The sequence below is a fragment of the Lathyrus oleraceus genome, chromosome 7 (assembly GCF_024323335.1).
Source record: "Lathyrus oleraceus cultivar Zhongwan6 chromosome 7, CAAS_Psat_ZW6_1.0, whole genome shotgun sequence".
In the NCBI taxonomy this organism is placed as follows: domain Eukaryota; kingdom Viridiplantae; phylum Streptophyta; class Magnoliopsida; order Fabales; family Fabaceae; genus Lathyrus; species Lathyrus oleraceus.
Genome location: NC_066585.1, coordinates 328,728,697 through 328,746,396, shown reverse-complemented (window position 1 = coordinate 328,746,396; position 17,700 = coordinate 328,728,697).

Below are 17,700 nucleotides of genomic sequence, written 5' to 3'. Positions count from 1 at the left end.
CCCATTCAAATTAAGAAGTGGATTATACAAGGCGCATCAAGTTAAAATCCGATTAGAGAACCAAACTCTAATCAAGATTAATTTCAAATTAGACACGATTTTGAAATAAAACCCATGTAGAATCGATCATAAGGCCTAGATGGATACAACAATGGTGTGAGTTGAAAGGGTATGGAAAACGATCGGTGTTGCAAAGTCGAGATGATATGGATTTAAGAACGGATGGTTGACTTTGGTCAATTAGTTGACCAGAAAGTCAACCAATGACCTCAGTCGACCATTTGTATTAAATCAGGGTTTCAATTAATCGCCAGCTTCGAATCTATAAATTGGTGCCAGTATGGATGTATATGAATGGAGCATGAATATGCGTAGATGAATCTCAAGTCGTAGGTCAGGTGAAAAGTAAAAGGAGAAAAGGAAAATTTTGGGGTACGACACCATTTTGTTGGTACAAGTTATACCTTTCATCACTTTCCATCTCTCTCTCTATGTTTTTGTAGTTCTACGAACTACGAATGGTCTGACTTTCTCATTGCACAATGAGAATACGTAGGCACGAGGTTGTGAATCCTTGGCGAGCACATTCCTATTTATTCCTCATTCTTCTGCCTTAGGAAACCATTCATATCTTTCATGATCCATCATCTACTTTCAATCATAAACCACTCACCTCAATGACACATTGCCTTTCTTTGAAACCAGACACCATATTTCTTTGGGATTTCCATACATACCCTTTTAGGACACTTGTCCACATTTGTACCAAGAGATGTTTGCTATGAAACTAAACACTTAATTCTTTGTTTTAGGTAATGACAATAAAGTGGGGATGCCTATGTTCCTCCACATCTTAGTTTGTATCACTTTTACTCTGTGGTTGCAAATATCATTTCCGTTATGGATTTCAATAATACCCTTACATTTGGTTCCAAACCATACCATTCAGTCATTGTTATCAAATCCTTCATTTTTTTGACTTTGATTACTTTTCTCTGTTCACTCCATTCATATCCATGGACCATTATTCACTACATTCATTCAAAATCTTCTACATTCATTCAAGCCATGTGATATACTATTATCTTTGAGCCAAATACATTATTTCTTTGACCTCCATTTAGCGTCTGCTTGTGAACCAAAAGATGTTTGCTATGGAATCAAACACTTAATTCTCTTTGTTTTTGGTCGTACCATATAATGGTGAATGCTTCAGACTACGCACACATTGGTTAATGTCAGTTTTACTCTTGGTTTCAGATTTCCTCCCATTTTGGAGTCAAACCACAATAATCCTTTGGTTCAAACCATACTTGTTATCACACTTCTTTTCACCTCCCACCATTAGTTCTATGAACAACAGAACTCTGAATTCCTTATTGCACTATAAGGATACGTAGGCATGAGGGTCTTAATCCTCTTCGAGCACTTTATTTATTCTCTTTTTCCCTTTATTCTTTTGCGTGTAACCTTCAGATATCACACTCACTCAAGCAAAGAACAATCAAAACGGTTATCATTTAGTACAACTGATATTTTCCCCTTGCATTACCGACTTCCTTACCCAGTTATCTCTTTTCCCTGAGTTTTATCGATGTTTTTCCTTTCCTTCGGAAACAAATAAAGTTCAATAACGACTATGTTATATATTCCAACATGCGATGCATTCAGATATATTTCCGCTAACTTAAAATCTCTCATACATATTTTTCATGAATACATTCTTCTTCATCATTCATCACGAGAGTTACTCATTAAGACAGTGGGTGCAACTCAACCATTCTCTTTTCATTTTAGTATGTGATAATATCTTCACTATTTAATATTACATTTTGTTGCTAACTATTTTCATTCTACAAAACAAAAAGAATAAATATTTAAAAACTATTCAAAACCTAACTTTCTTAATAAGAGGAAACATATTAATTTGTTGAAACACATACTTGACATGTATATTGCATTAGAAAAATGAGTTTTTGCTTCAAATGCCCTTCTTTTGTAAAAAAATTCCCAATATGCCCCACTCTGAAAATTATTTCCCAATCTACCCCCTTTTTCCAGTTGGGGCTCGTCACTTGAAGTGACGAGGGGATGAAGATTTTTTTTTGCTTTGTAGGCTCGTCACTTGAAGTGACGAGGTGATGAAGAATTTTGTGTTTTTTATTTTTTAATATTTTAAATAGTTTATTAAATACTAATAATAATTAATATAATTGATTTTTAATTATTAATTCTATATTTAATTAATATAATTGATTTAATTAAAAATAATAATAATTTGTTTATAAAAAAATATTTAAAATAAATAGTAAATAATTATAGTTTTTCATGATAATAAAAAATTTGTGATATTATTATTTTTGAAATATTAATAATAAAAATGAATAATTTTTAGAATATTAATAATAGAAATAATTGGTGTCTTATATATTAATAATAAAATTGTTATTTTTCCCTCCAAAATGTCAATCTTTTTTTGGGAATGAAATCTTTCCCGCCAAAAAGTTTTTGTGTTTTTACTGTCTCGGCCAATGATTTGCCGAGTATTCAACTATTAATTTTTGTATAAATATCAGAACTTGTAGAAATGTAACTCAGACCACCAAATCCTTTCTTTAGTTCATAATGTCTGTTTGTGGTCTTGTATTTTATGGACACGGTGAAAAAATGAGTGTTTGCCTTGATCCGCAATGGAATTTCAAAACACTGATTTCTGCCATCCACACTGGCTTCCGACAGTTGGGCGGGCGTCGTATGAAGGTGAGGAAAGTAGAGTATCGTTGTCCATACATAACGTTGACTGATGCAAGCCCTGATGGTACGTACATGTATTACCTGGATCGTATAGAAAATGATGTCCAGTGTATGTTTTCGGCACATAGTGGTGAAGTTAATAGAGGAGTTGAAGGTCCACTTGTGTTGGTTGTTGTTGTTGATTAGTTTTTTAATTACCAGTTGTGTTGGTTGTTGTTGTTGTTTAGTTAATGTGGTCTTACTTTGTAACCATAACCCTTTGATTAACAAATGTATTTCATAAATGTTTGTTCCCAAAAGACATTAGAAATACACAATGGTTTATATATATTACGTGCATAGTAGTTAATAAATAGATAAATAAACATAGTCATCTGAACGGATATTTAAAACAACAAGATAATCATCTGGAAGGTCGTTGGGATGGTCCTGCAACATTAGGACATTTCCTACTCATGTGTCCTATTTCACGACAAATTCCACACCTTCTCTTCTCCTTCTCAACGTCATCCATCTCGGTTCTAATCCTGGTGCTGTTTGGACGCCCTTTCTTCCTCCTTCTTATAGAGTCGTCGTGGCAAAGAGTAAATCCTTCATATTGTGGCCAATTCTCCTCATGGGGAAGTCCTAGGAAACTCTCCTGATAGACCTTGAAGACGTTAAGAATTTTGAAGACGTCTGGAATGTGAATGGAATAGTCCTGGCGTATGCTCAAACATGCTGCGATTACATGGGAGCAAGGTAAGTGAAATGCCTGAAATTTCCCACAGTCACAGTGTTGTTTCCTCAGATCAACGCTGAACGTTCCGGTTGGTCGACCGTCGTTATGATTAATCTTCTCTTGGACCATGAAATAAAATCTCTCTCGGTCGAACTGCATGACGTTATGCGTGTTAGCTTTGATGACTTCCTCAGCCATCCCCTTGTTGCAGTTATCAGTGAAAACCTGCCCAGAGGCTAACATTTTTGTCCACTGATGGCCTCTTCTACCAAATAGTGATCCTAAACGATAGTACGTAGATTTGACCAATGCAGTGATTGGAAGGTTCCGGGTTTCTTTTAACACCGCGTTCATTGCTTCTGCTAGGTTAGTTGTCATGTGACCCCAGCGTTGCCCTCCGTCAAATGCCCTTGCCCACTTCTCGCGAGGGATGTTGTCTATCCATGATAAAGCGTCGTTGTTTGTTCTTCGGATTTCCCCCCGATAGTAGTTAAAGGTTGCCTCTGTTAACGCATAACCCATGTTAACAACTATTTTCCGCAGATCCTTGTCTTTAATCTCTCGCATGAAGTTTTGCGCGATATGTCTGATGCAATAGACATGTGATGAAGGAGGAAACTGCCATCCATTTTCCGGGTTGTTGTATGCACTCTTTATTGATTCATGCCTGTCTGATATTAGGCATAGATTTGCTTAGGGGGTAACATGCATTCTCAAATTCTTAAGAAAGAAACTCCAGGCTTCCTTTGTCTCACTTTCAACCAATGCGAACGCTATCGGAAATATGTTCCCGTTCCCATCCTGTGCCACAGCCATCAGCAGAGTCCCTCTGTACTTGCCATACAACCAAGTTCCATCAACCTGCACAATTGGTTTACAATACGCGAAGCCACGTATACATGGTCTAAACGCCCAAAACAGACGATGAAATATCCTTTGGTCACCCAAGTATGAACCATCATTTGAAATCACAGGTAGGGTTTGTAATTCTATAATGGCACCTGGCAGATATGTTTTCATTACCAGTATCCACTGCGGAAGATCGTTGTAAGATGTCTCCCAATTTCCATAGAGCGACTCAATCGCCTTACACTTTGCAATCCATGCCTTTTTGTATGATAAATGATGTCTTCAATATAACGTTGCAACTTCTTTTCAATACGGTCTTTTAAATGATGATAGTCGGAGTTGATGTGGATTTTGAACATAGTTACATTCGTATTGCAAAATGAGAATCCCTCACTTGAATCTGTGAAAAGTGATCCTTCGGAATGGATAGAAACAATTAAATTTCTTTGAGCCACGGATGTGTAAATTTAGTGTGAATATAAATGAGGATTTAATTTGGTGTGAATATAAATGAGAATATATATAAGGATTTGGTTTGGTGAATGTAAATGAGGTAGTAGTAGATATACTTATAGGAAATATGAATTTGATTTTGTGTGAATGTAAATTGAGGATTTGATTTGGTGAATGTAAATGAGGTAGTAGTAGTATTTATAGGAAAAATCAATTTGATTTGGTAAGCATAATAAAACAAAATCCAAATCACATGCTATTTCTAAGTTAAATAGAGGAGAGAGAGAGGGAAACGCGTGCTGAAAATGGCATGTGATACCTCGTCACTTGGAGTGACGAGCCAAAACCCTAGGCATAAAGCCCTCGCCATTCCATTTGACGAGGGGATGAAGAGAACGAAAGCACTCGCCATTCTATTTGATGAGGGGATGAAGAAGTAGGCACAGCTCGTCAATCAAAGTGACGAGCCATTGGTGCAGGAAATTGACATTGAGTTTTCCCTTCAGCGTGGGAATCTCATGTTGCAGGGAATCCTTACAAAAAAAATTTGCATGCATGACATGCAATGCAAGAGTCTAATCCTCTACTATTCAAACTTTTACCAAATTTTTTTATTATAATTTTACCACTATAAATATTCAATACTTCTACACTTCTTACTCATCATCTACCTACAATTTCTATTTCACACATTCTTACCCTCTTCAAATATTTACTCTCTTCAATTTCTACACTTCCTTTCAAGATGTCTTTCCTATGGATGGGCGAATCACACCGTGGGACGGCGGCAAACATCGCTGAATACGTAAGTCTCATTCAAATATTCATTTTTATTATCGTTTTTTATTTCCGTTCTTTATTAGACCAAATATTCATTACTGTTATTTATTTTAATTTCAGCAAGATGGAAAATTTCGGGTTCATTCGCATTCATATATTCAACCAAGTGCGGTTATAATACCGTACTTGGAGCTAGCAGGTTTTGCGAATGTGGCAAAAATTGCAAGTCTAAAAGTAGACTCTAAATTCATTGTGGCATTGTTAGAGAGATGGAGACCGGAGACACATACATTTCATTTACCAACCGGTGAATGTACCATCACATTAGAGGATGTGAGTATGTTATTCGGTCTCCGAATCCATGGAAAAGCTGTCAATGGGCCAACAAACGTAACCAATGACGTTTACATGGAAAATTTGGGAATCGAACCAACCGCCTCGGATAAAAATGGGGCTTCTGTCAAAATTGTTTGGCTAGAAGCAGTATTAACGCAACTCAAAAATAACCCTAACCCGTCTGAGGCAGAAAATATTTTACATGCAAAAATTTATATTTTACTTTTAATTGCTACCTTTTTAATGCCAGATAAAAGTCACAATTTGTTGCATTCTTCTTGGTTTCCTTTAGCAGGAGACCTTGAAAAATGTAATTCATACAGTTGGGGTTCTGCTTGTTTGGCTACATTATATAGACATATGTGCAAGGCGGCCCATAGAGGAGTAAAGAGCATAGGAGGATGTGTGGTATTACTAACTGTATGGGCATTCACACGCATACCATTGATAGCCCCGGTTAGTAACGAGGTTCCATCATTTCCTTATGCATTAAGGTAACAATGTTCATTTAAATGCAATTTATATTTATCAAAATTATTTATACCTCACTTTAACGTATTTTTTTTAATATGCAAGATGGTGCAAACGAGGTATGAATTATCGAACTAATCCTCGACATCATTTACAAGGGTACCGTGTTGCAATAGAACACATGGAAGAAAAAGATGTAAGAATGATTAATTATAATATTTAACTTATTTAAATTTATTTTATACATTCTAATATTAATTATAATATTAAACTTATTTAAATTTATTGTATACATTCTAATATTAATTATAATATTAAAGTTATTTATTTTAAACATTCTAATAGTTATATTTCTTTTAACAGTTTATTTGGAGGCCGTACATACAATATCCAGTGCCTGATTATAATGACAGCCGAGTCTGGAGTGCAACAACATATATCATATGTTTCTATACCGTTGAGATGCATCAGACGATCGAGTCAAACTCCAATTTGGATTTGAACAACAAATACCGTCTCCGCCAAGATGTCTAAGTGAACACCATAACATGACTATGGTCCAAGCTTGGGACACGCATTGGCAAGATTTAAATAAAGAAGAGCTGAAAGAATGGAAAAGAAGAAGGCATTTGATGTTACAAGGAAACTCGGTAACTGGTGAGTCTAAGCCGGGTAGAGAATACATGAATTGGTTTTTATCAATTCCTTTTATGCACGTTGCTCCGACACAATTTTTGGATGATCCCCGTCAACGTGTAGCTTCTTCAACCCAACACACAACATCACCCCCACAACAACATAACCAACCATCATCCTCAGCTTAACAAACATACCAACACATCCAGACCACCCAACAACACACCATTTATTCCACCTCAACTCAACACCATAATCCCCAAACTCCACTCCCTCCAACAAACTACTTTTACAACCAACAATATCAACAACAAACCAACCTACGCCCACCCATACAATACACTCCAATTCCTCAACCCAACTTTCAATACTCAAACCCTCATTCTCAACCCCAACCTTCTAACACCACATACGCACATCCCACTCCCACATACAACCCTGATGATGTGTATTATCCTCCTATCCAACACACCCCACCCGAAACCTACACACAAACCACACATTCACTACCCAACTTTGAGCTCACCGATGACCATTTAATGAGTATGCCTTCTTTTGGCGTTCAAGAACTCGACGTTATGAATATGCCTCCTAACACATCACAACAACGTCAAAGTCAACAACAACAAAACGCCCTTGATGAATTGTCTTCCGACTCATCTCCGTCTCCCGTAAGACAAAGACAAGAAGACTTGGGCAAGGGAAAACGCAAAAAAGTTGGCACAAGATGTGGAACAGGCGGTCACTATAGATAAAATGTATTGCTTCCATTATATCAATAAAATGTATTTCTTCCATTATATCAATAAAATGTATTTGCTTCCATTATATCAATTAATCATTTTTATTATTAATATTTCAAAAATAATAATATCACAATTTTTTTATTATCATTAAAAACTATAATTATTTACTATTTAATTAAATCAATTAAAAATTATCACAATTATATCAATTAAAAACTATAATTATCACAATTATATCAATTAAATCAATTAAAAACTATAACTACAATTATATAATTAAATCAATTAAAAACTATAATTATTTACTATTTCAAATATAATTATTTACTATTTAATAATAATATCACAATTTCTTTATTATCATTAAAAATTATTATTATTTTTAATTAAATCAATTATATTAATTAAATATAGAATTAATATTTAAAAAACAATTATATTAATTATTATTAGTATTTAATAAATTATTTAAAATATTAAAAAATAAAAAAAATAAAAAATTCTTCATCTCCTGGTCACTTCAAGTGACGAGCTCACACAACGTATTTTGGGCCTTCATACGCTTGTCACTTGAAGTGACGAGCCCTAACTGAAAAAATTGGGCCTTCAGCCCCTCGTCACTTGAAGTGACGAGCCCAAACTGAAAAATGGGGTAGATTGAATTTTTTTTTTCAGAATAGAATATATTGGATAAAAAATTTCAATAGTGGGGCAAGGCAGGAAAAAAACTCTAGAAAAACGTTAGCTTTCAAAGTAAAATATCAAATGAAAAAGTAAAATTTAACTAGAACCATAAGAAAGTAGTACTACAAAAAGAACAAATTTTTATAGTAGTGATTACTAGTAGTAGAAAAGAAGTGCAAGCTATTAGTAGTAGTGATGACGTAAGTACAGAAACCCTACAAGGACAATATAGGTTCCTATAGTTGAGGCAGATAGCATCAGGTGGAGCATTGTAAACCCCAAAAATAAAGGTAGAAACCCATAACATAAATATCCATTCAAGTTTCAGTCTCTGTGGGTCACCTCAGTGTGACAATTGAATTGGCCAAGGCTTCCCATCAGTGCTTGTCACTCTCAATCTTTTCTTTTCTTTTTAAAAAATAAACTTTTAATTTATTAATTCTTAAATATTATTTTCACTGAATCTGTTTATAAAAAAATATATATATATTTTAATTATAAAAAAAATTAAAATATATTAAATAACTAATATACTTCAACAAAATATAAATTATTTATTTAATAAATTTAATAAAAACTTTTTTTTTATAAATAAGATAAGAAGAAAAGGAGAAATAATATATTTATGGTTTTTTTAATAAAGTAATATATTCTAAAAGAATATTGTTACAACAAAAAAAGAAAGATGAGATCAAAACCCTAAAAAAAAATAACAAACTTATATAAAGATATCTCAAACTCATTTTTTACATAATCCTTTCCTTTAAATTAAGGTTTTTTTCCGTTTTTTTCCGTTTACTCTCAACATACGAGAGACATTATAATCATCTGATATGTTTTGACACCTGGTTCTAACTTCATGCTACTGCCCACGACGTGATTGCCTGTCCCTTCATGAAGATGAAAAGAGTGAACACTCAACAACTTAAGCACTTGTACCTTTGTCATCAATATGCTTCACTCCATAAACAGCTCTCGTTCTTAACATGCATTTTTGGTATCTCCAAAACGTTATTTCTTGGTCTTTAATATAATTTTTTTAAAAGTTTATTCAATAATTAATATATTTGATTAATATAAAAAATATATTATTTATTCACTAAATTAAAATATAATAACTTTTTAATATTAAAAACTAAAAAAAAAATATTATTTAGTAAAAGTTTAAAACAAAAGAACAGGCATACTTATATATGTTTTTCTTTGCCATTACATATATATATATATATATATATATATATATATATATATATATATATATATATATATATATATATATATATATATATATATATATATATTCCTTTTCATTTTTTATTGCATATATTAAATATTTATTATCTATCATCTGCTTTCGGTCGGGTGGATCCACGTGTATAAATAATTTAAAGTAAATTAAATTGGTTATTTTAGGGGACCATTTTTTGCAGTTTTATGGATGTTCTCCCACCTTTGTGAAAAATTACGACTATCTTTAATTTTTTTGAAATGTATCTTCGAACGTGTCTTTTTTCAACTATCTTTGGTGCAAATTGATGAGATGTCCTTATTTTGCTAAAGTTTAATCCGAAGATGCATATCCGTATGTTTAAAAGGTTAATCCAAAAATACATTTATGTAAAACACTTAATTTAAAATTTAATTAAAAATCAGGGAGTTGTTCGGAGATGCATGGTTCATAATTTTATTTCATATACTTGCATCAAATTGTTCCCCCTTTCTCCATTTTCTGAAAACTCACTAAAAAAAATATATTTTAAGTTGTTTCTCATCCACTCAAGTTTCTACCATTTAAGTTTTTTCTCATCCAATCAAGCTTTTCTTTCTCATCCACTCAAGTTTCTACCATTTAAGTTTTTTCTCATCCAATCAAGCTTTTCTTTCTCATCCATTTGATTTGGTAGATTTTTTAAAATTCTTTTTTTTGTGTGTTTTAAATGATGTTTTAGGTAACATAAGTTGTTTAAATTACATTTGAAAGTAGTGCATCGAAATAGGTAGTCAAAATGGACATGCATTGCCATTTTTTTTAGGTTAGGACAACAATGAGGTATCTATCATGGCTGAAAATTGCGACTTCCTCCGGAGATGTATCTTCGGATTATGGCTGAACAATTTTAGGAGATGTATCTCCAGATTCGTACCTGTCTGAATTTTGGTTGAATTTGTGATGTGAATTTCTAATTTTAACGCAGGTGCAATGGCTGAAAATAATCTTTGCAGAATTAGGAAAAGTCGTGTGTCTTAAACCATATTTGTACGACGTGAGAGGGTCGCGGCTAGAACCACGAGATCATGTGTCGATGATAACTCGTTTAATGGTTCACAACCTCAAGGTTCAAAACCATCTGGTTCTAGTTCTCGTAATCTCTTGTCTCAAGCCTCTACTTCACGGGGCCACATGTCCTCTGGAAGCACCTGAAGCCCAAGAGAAACCCATTGTTGATGCCCTTGTACAGAGTTATCCAGGAGGATCATTTGACACCTCCGTACGTCATCGCTGTGGGGACCATACTACTAGGTTAGACGGTGTGGCTAGTGATCGAGAGGGGGGTGAATAGATCACCTCTTCTAAATTTAACGGATTTGAAATTTTATCAGAGTTTTCAAAGTTGGCGGAAAAATCAGTCCCGAATCGACTTCCGTCTATTCTGAACCGCTACTAGAAAGCCGGACACACAAGTTTAATTGCTAGATTTTAATGAGAATGACAGAACCAATTCACACCAGAATTATAACTAATTGAATGCACTTATCATTAAAGTCTATTTCCAATGAATAAAATCTAGCTAACCGTTTTATCAAACAGTTGGTGTGTATGTGATCAATGTTAAACAACAATGAAGTTTGATTAAAGTTTTCTTGCCACTGCTGTCTTGAAAAAGAAGCAATCACCACACACTAACTAATATTGCGAAAACAGTTTGAAAAACGTAAAGACGAATAAGGTAAGAGTACGATACGCAGAGATTTGGTAAGGAAGTTCCCCACGTCGTCCTCGCGTGTGGGTACGTCTCCCTCTCAATTTCAAATGAAATTGAGAACTTTGATTATCAATTATTGCCGAATCCGTTGATACAAGGTTATGATACAAAGATAGAATTCTAAACTCTAAGAACCTCTTCTTGTATAAACCTTCACTTGATCTGAGCACGATCAAGATTTTCCTGCACAAAGTTGCAAACAATTCACCGGTTCCACGACCTGCTTGCGAAATCCCCCGATCTCCAAACGCAACGCTGCGGCTGAATATGTTCTGCAAATGTGACTCCCAAACCCTCAAGAACACTCCAGTTCTTGAAGGACAAACCAGTAGGTTTTTCCTAGAAACCCCCTTCAATCTTCGACTCAGCTAGATCCTCGATCGTTCCACTGCAAACCACAGCTAGATCCTTGATCGTACCACTGAACGTTATCTCGATGCTTCTTTAATCCAAAGAACAAGAATGGTTATGTGTAAATGTTCTTGAAGAAAAGTGATTGAGAAGATGAAGAAGATGAAGTCTCTTTCAGGTTTCTAATTGCTCACAAAACAATTGCTCCAACACTGCTTTTGGTCTGTGTTCAATTGTTTTCCCTCAATGAATTCGTGTTTTTGCACTGCTGTTGTAACCTGTCTTTTATATGCTGCAAAACAGTTGCTGTTATAACATAAAACAGTCTTTTGTATTGATGCATAAGGGTGTGTATCGATACATACTGTAAGTAATGTGAATTTTGGTGAAATTGATTATTCATGTATCGATACAAAGGTCGTGTGTATCGATGCAAGTGCTTATTACACTAGTATGTATCGATGCCTGGTGCGTATGTATTGATACACAGACTGTTTCAATTTGTCATGTATCGATGCAGGGATCGTGTGTATCGATGCATAGAGTATTTTGTCTTCCATGTATTGATGCATGACTCGTGTGCATCGATGCATACTGAACAGAAAGGTCTTATGATTTATCTCATGCTGTGTGTATCGATGCAGAGGCTTTATGTATCGATGCTTACTGACATAAAATGCATTTTAATTGTTATTTAAAGGGGAATATCAATGTAGGTTTGTATGCACAGTTATGCAACAATATAGTGGGATGAAAAACATAATAAAACACACATGTATCATGTAATGCAATGCACAACCAACATTTGGATGATGATCACACAATTTGCTATCATTAAAAATTAATTCAAGGTAAGGAATTTTCTCACAGGTATGTCTTGGAAGGAGATGTATATTTATTTACTTTTGTATTACATATGTTTTAAACTGATTAAATCGTAACTGTGGTGATATATTTTTTTATAGGAACGTCTGTGTTTAAAATCGGTAAATCATGGTAGAAAGATATTGGATTTGAAATAACCCGACGCTGATTGGTTCAAGAATTCTATCCATTATGTTGGTCTTGCCGGTTTATGTGATACTGCGTACATGACAATAAGGAATAATGCGATCGAGCCATTTCGGGTGTATCTTGTCCGTCATGTAGCAGATGACATTGCCTTCTGCCCATACGACGATCACCACCAAATGAGTCAGCTTAACCTCATTTCATTATACTTTGGATAGTTGAGATGTGGGCCATACATGATATATTTGTATCTTCCTGAGTGAGTGATGCGTTGGTTTTGGTATTAAAAGATTATTCTGAGACCTCCCTTAGATTCCGCTCCTCCCACCTCCGCTGCAGAGATCTCGATGCGATACTTGATGATTTAGAGAGTCACTTGGTACTAGAGGAATATCATAGGGTACTAACTCTTGTTTAATGGACTTATGTTGACGACTACATGACATGGTTCTATAGGGTGTCACACCCTATCATAACACCATACGTTTTTAGAAGACCACCTAGGTCTTCTAATCAGGAGGTACTAGAGGCTAGACGTGACCACACCCAGGTCGTGAGCAACGTCTGTGGATGTATTATGGATATGGCGAGATCGGGCATAGAGGCAGGATTTTTTTAGAAGGGTAGTCCCCTGGCAACCCTCGTAGAAGGCATTATTGTGAAGGCTTAAAACACCTTGTAGTACATAAGGAGAAATTGGGGGTTTGACATACTTAATAGGTTATGTTTGATTGTATTTTTTTTGTATTTTCAGAACAAGTTACGGATGTTCGATACATTTTGATTTTACTTTAATTAAAGTATAACTTTTTACTTTCATTTTACTTTAATATAATCTGATTTTACTTTGATTTTACTTTAATATAAATTGACCTAAACAAATTACAATGTTGGGACAATCTTGTTTCTTTGAAACCATTCAGGAGGGTTTTTGGAGATGTATCTCTGAAATATCCACTGTGTGCAATTAACACGCTTCCAATATCTTTTAAATGACTTAAGGGGTATTCAAATATGTGTCTTCGGATACATTCTGGAAATTTTACGGAGATGCATCTCCAGACCATATTTTGAAGGAAAAAAAGGAGCGTGTGACTGAATTACAAAGTGTTGGTTGATTTAAGGTGCGTTCGAATATGCATTTTCGAATACAGGAAAATCATTTTTGAATTTTCAAAGGTGTGGACGCATCCCATAAGATAGAAAGAGTATTCCCCTTATTTCATAGATTACTAGAAATGAGTCTAATTCACTTAATGATGGGTCATGTGATTCGATGGGCTTGGCCGGCCTATAATTTAGTATTATGGTTTTAATTTTATAAAAAAGGATGTAATAGAAAATAAAACTACAGAACATAAGTCATAATACATCTACTAAATTATAATCATAAATTTAATTAAATGATGTTTAAATTATTCATCAAATTATCACAATATTATTTATATAAAATTAGAGAATTTTCGTCACAAAGTGAAATTTTAGAGACAATACAATACATCCACGCATAACAAAATAATTACTCATGTAACAATTCAAAATAGACAACAAAATAAATTTTAAAGTATAACGTAGACAACTTCTTAACCTAAGTCATTTGAACACATGATGAGTCCAACAATGGTATATTCACCACTTCTACTATACTTATAATCATAATACATTATATGTCAATAATTGAAAATCAAATACATTGAAAAAAATACAAGGACTATTAATTACAATTTACAATTTATCTGAAGTTCCAACTTCCTTAAAATTATGCAACCAATTACGTGTACAAATTTAAATTTGTACAATTTAAAGGAGTAAGTAATTCCTATACTTATGTCGAATACGACCTATTATGCTAAATAAAATTTTAGAAGTCAATGTTGTGATAAGAATGTTTAAAATGTCACAAACCATTATAACTAGTTGAGCAAATAAAACACCATTTAGTTTTTAATATTAAGGAATATCTACATCATCATCCAAACATTTTTCATCATAATATATCGGACTAACCATAATTTGAAATATTTTGTATTTATTTTTTTATGATATTCTTAAAATTAAACATACAAAAGCTATACAAACTAGCACTATTACAAATAACACATCTATACCCCTCACAACTAAATATTACACCTCACAACTAAATATTACATCTCTTATTTCTTCCATTGGAAACATTTCCTTCAACCCACCATATCTTTCGGTGTCATCTTTTTGAACTGTAAATTGTCCAAAATTGTGTTGGTGTAAGCCCTAGAGGACAATACTTTTGGTACTTGTATCGAATTATTTATTAATAATTAAAAGGCTTTTTCTTTATTATGTTTGATTAATAAAGTCCCTAGAATAGCTAGTCTGTTTAATGTATCAAGTATGACTTAATCATGAGATCACATTAAACATAAGGACACTATTCTTAAAGTATCCGTAGTCGAGCTTTATTGTGAAGTGGGATAACATTAAAGCATTAAGACTATTATGTTTGTAGACTGATGATCACATCTCATGGATCATGGATAAAGAGTTATCAAGTCTTAAACATAGATATGAATATTAAGAGTAATATTTATACCGGATTGACCCGCTATGAGAATACTATATAGAAAGTTATGCAAAGTGTCATAAGTTATTCTCATGGTGATAATGGTGTATACCACTCTTCGACCTGAAACCACTATGGATCTTAGATGTAGAGTCGAGTGCTTTGTTGCTGATCCAACGTTGTCTGTAACTGGATAACCATAAAGATAGTTGATGGGTACTCCACAAAGCATGCTGAGGGACATGAGTGACCTAGATGGAATTTGCCCATCCTGCGTAACAGGATAAATGTCTATGGGCCCAATATTGAACTGGACAAGGATGACACGGTCTATACCTTGTGTTCAATATAGACATAAGGGTAAAGGGGTAATTATACACATAATTATTATCACAGGAGGTTTTGTCAGATCACATGACATTTTCGTGTCTTGGGTAGCAGTGATGTGTTGCTAGATACCGCTCACTGTTTATTATGTTAAATGCGTGATTTAATATAATTGTCAACGTCGCGAAAACCTACAGGGTCACACACAAAGGACGGATTGATGAGAAATAGAGTAATTAAGGAACACCGTAAGGTACGGTGCACTTAAGTGGAATACGAAATATGGTAAGGTACCACACGCTTAAGTGATTTTGGACATATTATAAGATATGGGCTAAAATACACTTAAGTGGGCTTTTTAGCTTGAAGCCCACACAAGTGGTTCTATAAATAGAACCCTTGGGTAGAAGCATTGTAACTCAGACTAAGACTCAAGTGAAGACTTGGAATTTCGTTTCCCTCTCTCTCTCACTCAAAGCCTTCATTCGTACCAGCTAGTGTAGCACCTCAAATTTGCACCTCCCATTTGTATATACATTTTCATTTTAGGTCATTAACATTGCATTGTTCATTACATAGTTCATTGCATGTCATCAGTCAGACTGGTCAGGAGATTCAACTATGCAAGCAAGCAAGTGCATTTTCCATGGAATCAAAGCCCTAGGGTTGGTACAATGAGTTCATATGATCCAAGAATCATTTTGAAGTGGTTTGGCCCAGCATTGAAGGCTCAAAGCTCATCATTCAATGTGAAGTTCATCTGAAACCCTAGAAAGTCAACAAAAGTCAACTGTCAGTTCAACCATGGATTTGAAGGTGGGAGATGGTTAGAGATGCCTCATTCATGTCCAAACAAGTCTCATTTGACATTTCAAACATCAACATTGAAGAATTTGAGGTCAGATCAAAACTTTCCAAAAATAGCAGGTGACCTGTAATTTGAATTTGCCAAAAATGGAAAGGTTTTCAACTCAAGATTACATCATCAAGAAAGCTTCAAATGAAATTTTGTCCAACATGGAAGTTGAAGATCTTTCTCTCCCATTTCCAAAAAGTCCAAGATCATGGATTTCTCATGTGTGGTTGAAGATATATGGATCAATCTTGGCCAAGTGTGGTTTGAACTTCAAATGTGCATAACTTTCAAACCATAAGTCCAATTCAAGTGGTTCTTTTTGCAACATTCTTCTTTTGACCTATACTTTCCAAATCATGCATTACATGCCATGCATTATCATCACATAATCATTTGGAAATTCACTTGATTTTTGGAGGGAAAATTAAAGTTCAAAATTGGTGCATTGTTCACACATTCTAGCATTACCATTGGCTTCCAAACAGCATTTTAAGTGGATTTAAGTTGAGTTCGCGTACTGTTCACCATGCATTTTCATGCATAGGGTGAAATTGCAATTTTGCACTTACACTCCATTTTCCCTAATTCCAATTACCATGGCTTAAACCTGTTTAAGAGAGTGATTAGGAGGGAGTATATAATGCAAATCATAACTGTTTTCAGATAACCATAATCACTTTTTCAGATCTAGATCCAAATTCTTGAAAATTTTCTCTCACTTTTTCTTGCAAATTCTTCAAACACAAGCCATTTCTCTTGATCAATTCATCATCTGGAGGCATTATGGAGCAAGTTTGAAGGAAGATCCAAAGGAATTCGTGCAGTTTTGAAGCAGCTTGAAGCTTGAGTTCATCCATGGCAAATCAAAATTCTGGCCAAATCTCGTGTAGTTGAGCTTCAATTCTTCATCCAATCAACTTCACCAGCACTTTGGAAGATCTGTTTGAACACTGCAAAGCCTGAAACACACCAATTCCAGTTCTGCTTCTTCAACAGGTCATTGAATCGATCCTTTTATTTCTCAAAATTGTTATGCTATTGTTGTTCATCTTCCAATGCTGGTTAATCTGAGCTTTAGATCATTGAAATCCATGCAGAATTGAGTAAGTTAGGTCAAGTTAGAGGTTCATGCATGAAAATAGATTGCTTCGATTCTCCTTTAGCATGATGATTTAACCTTAGCTATGCATTGATCTTTGATG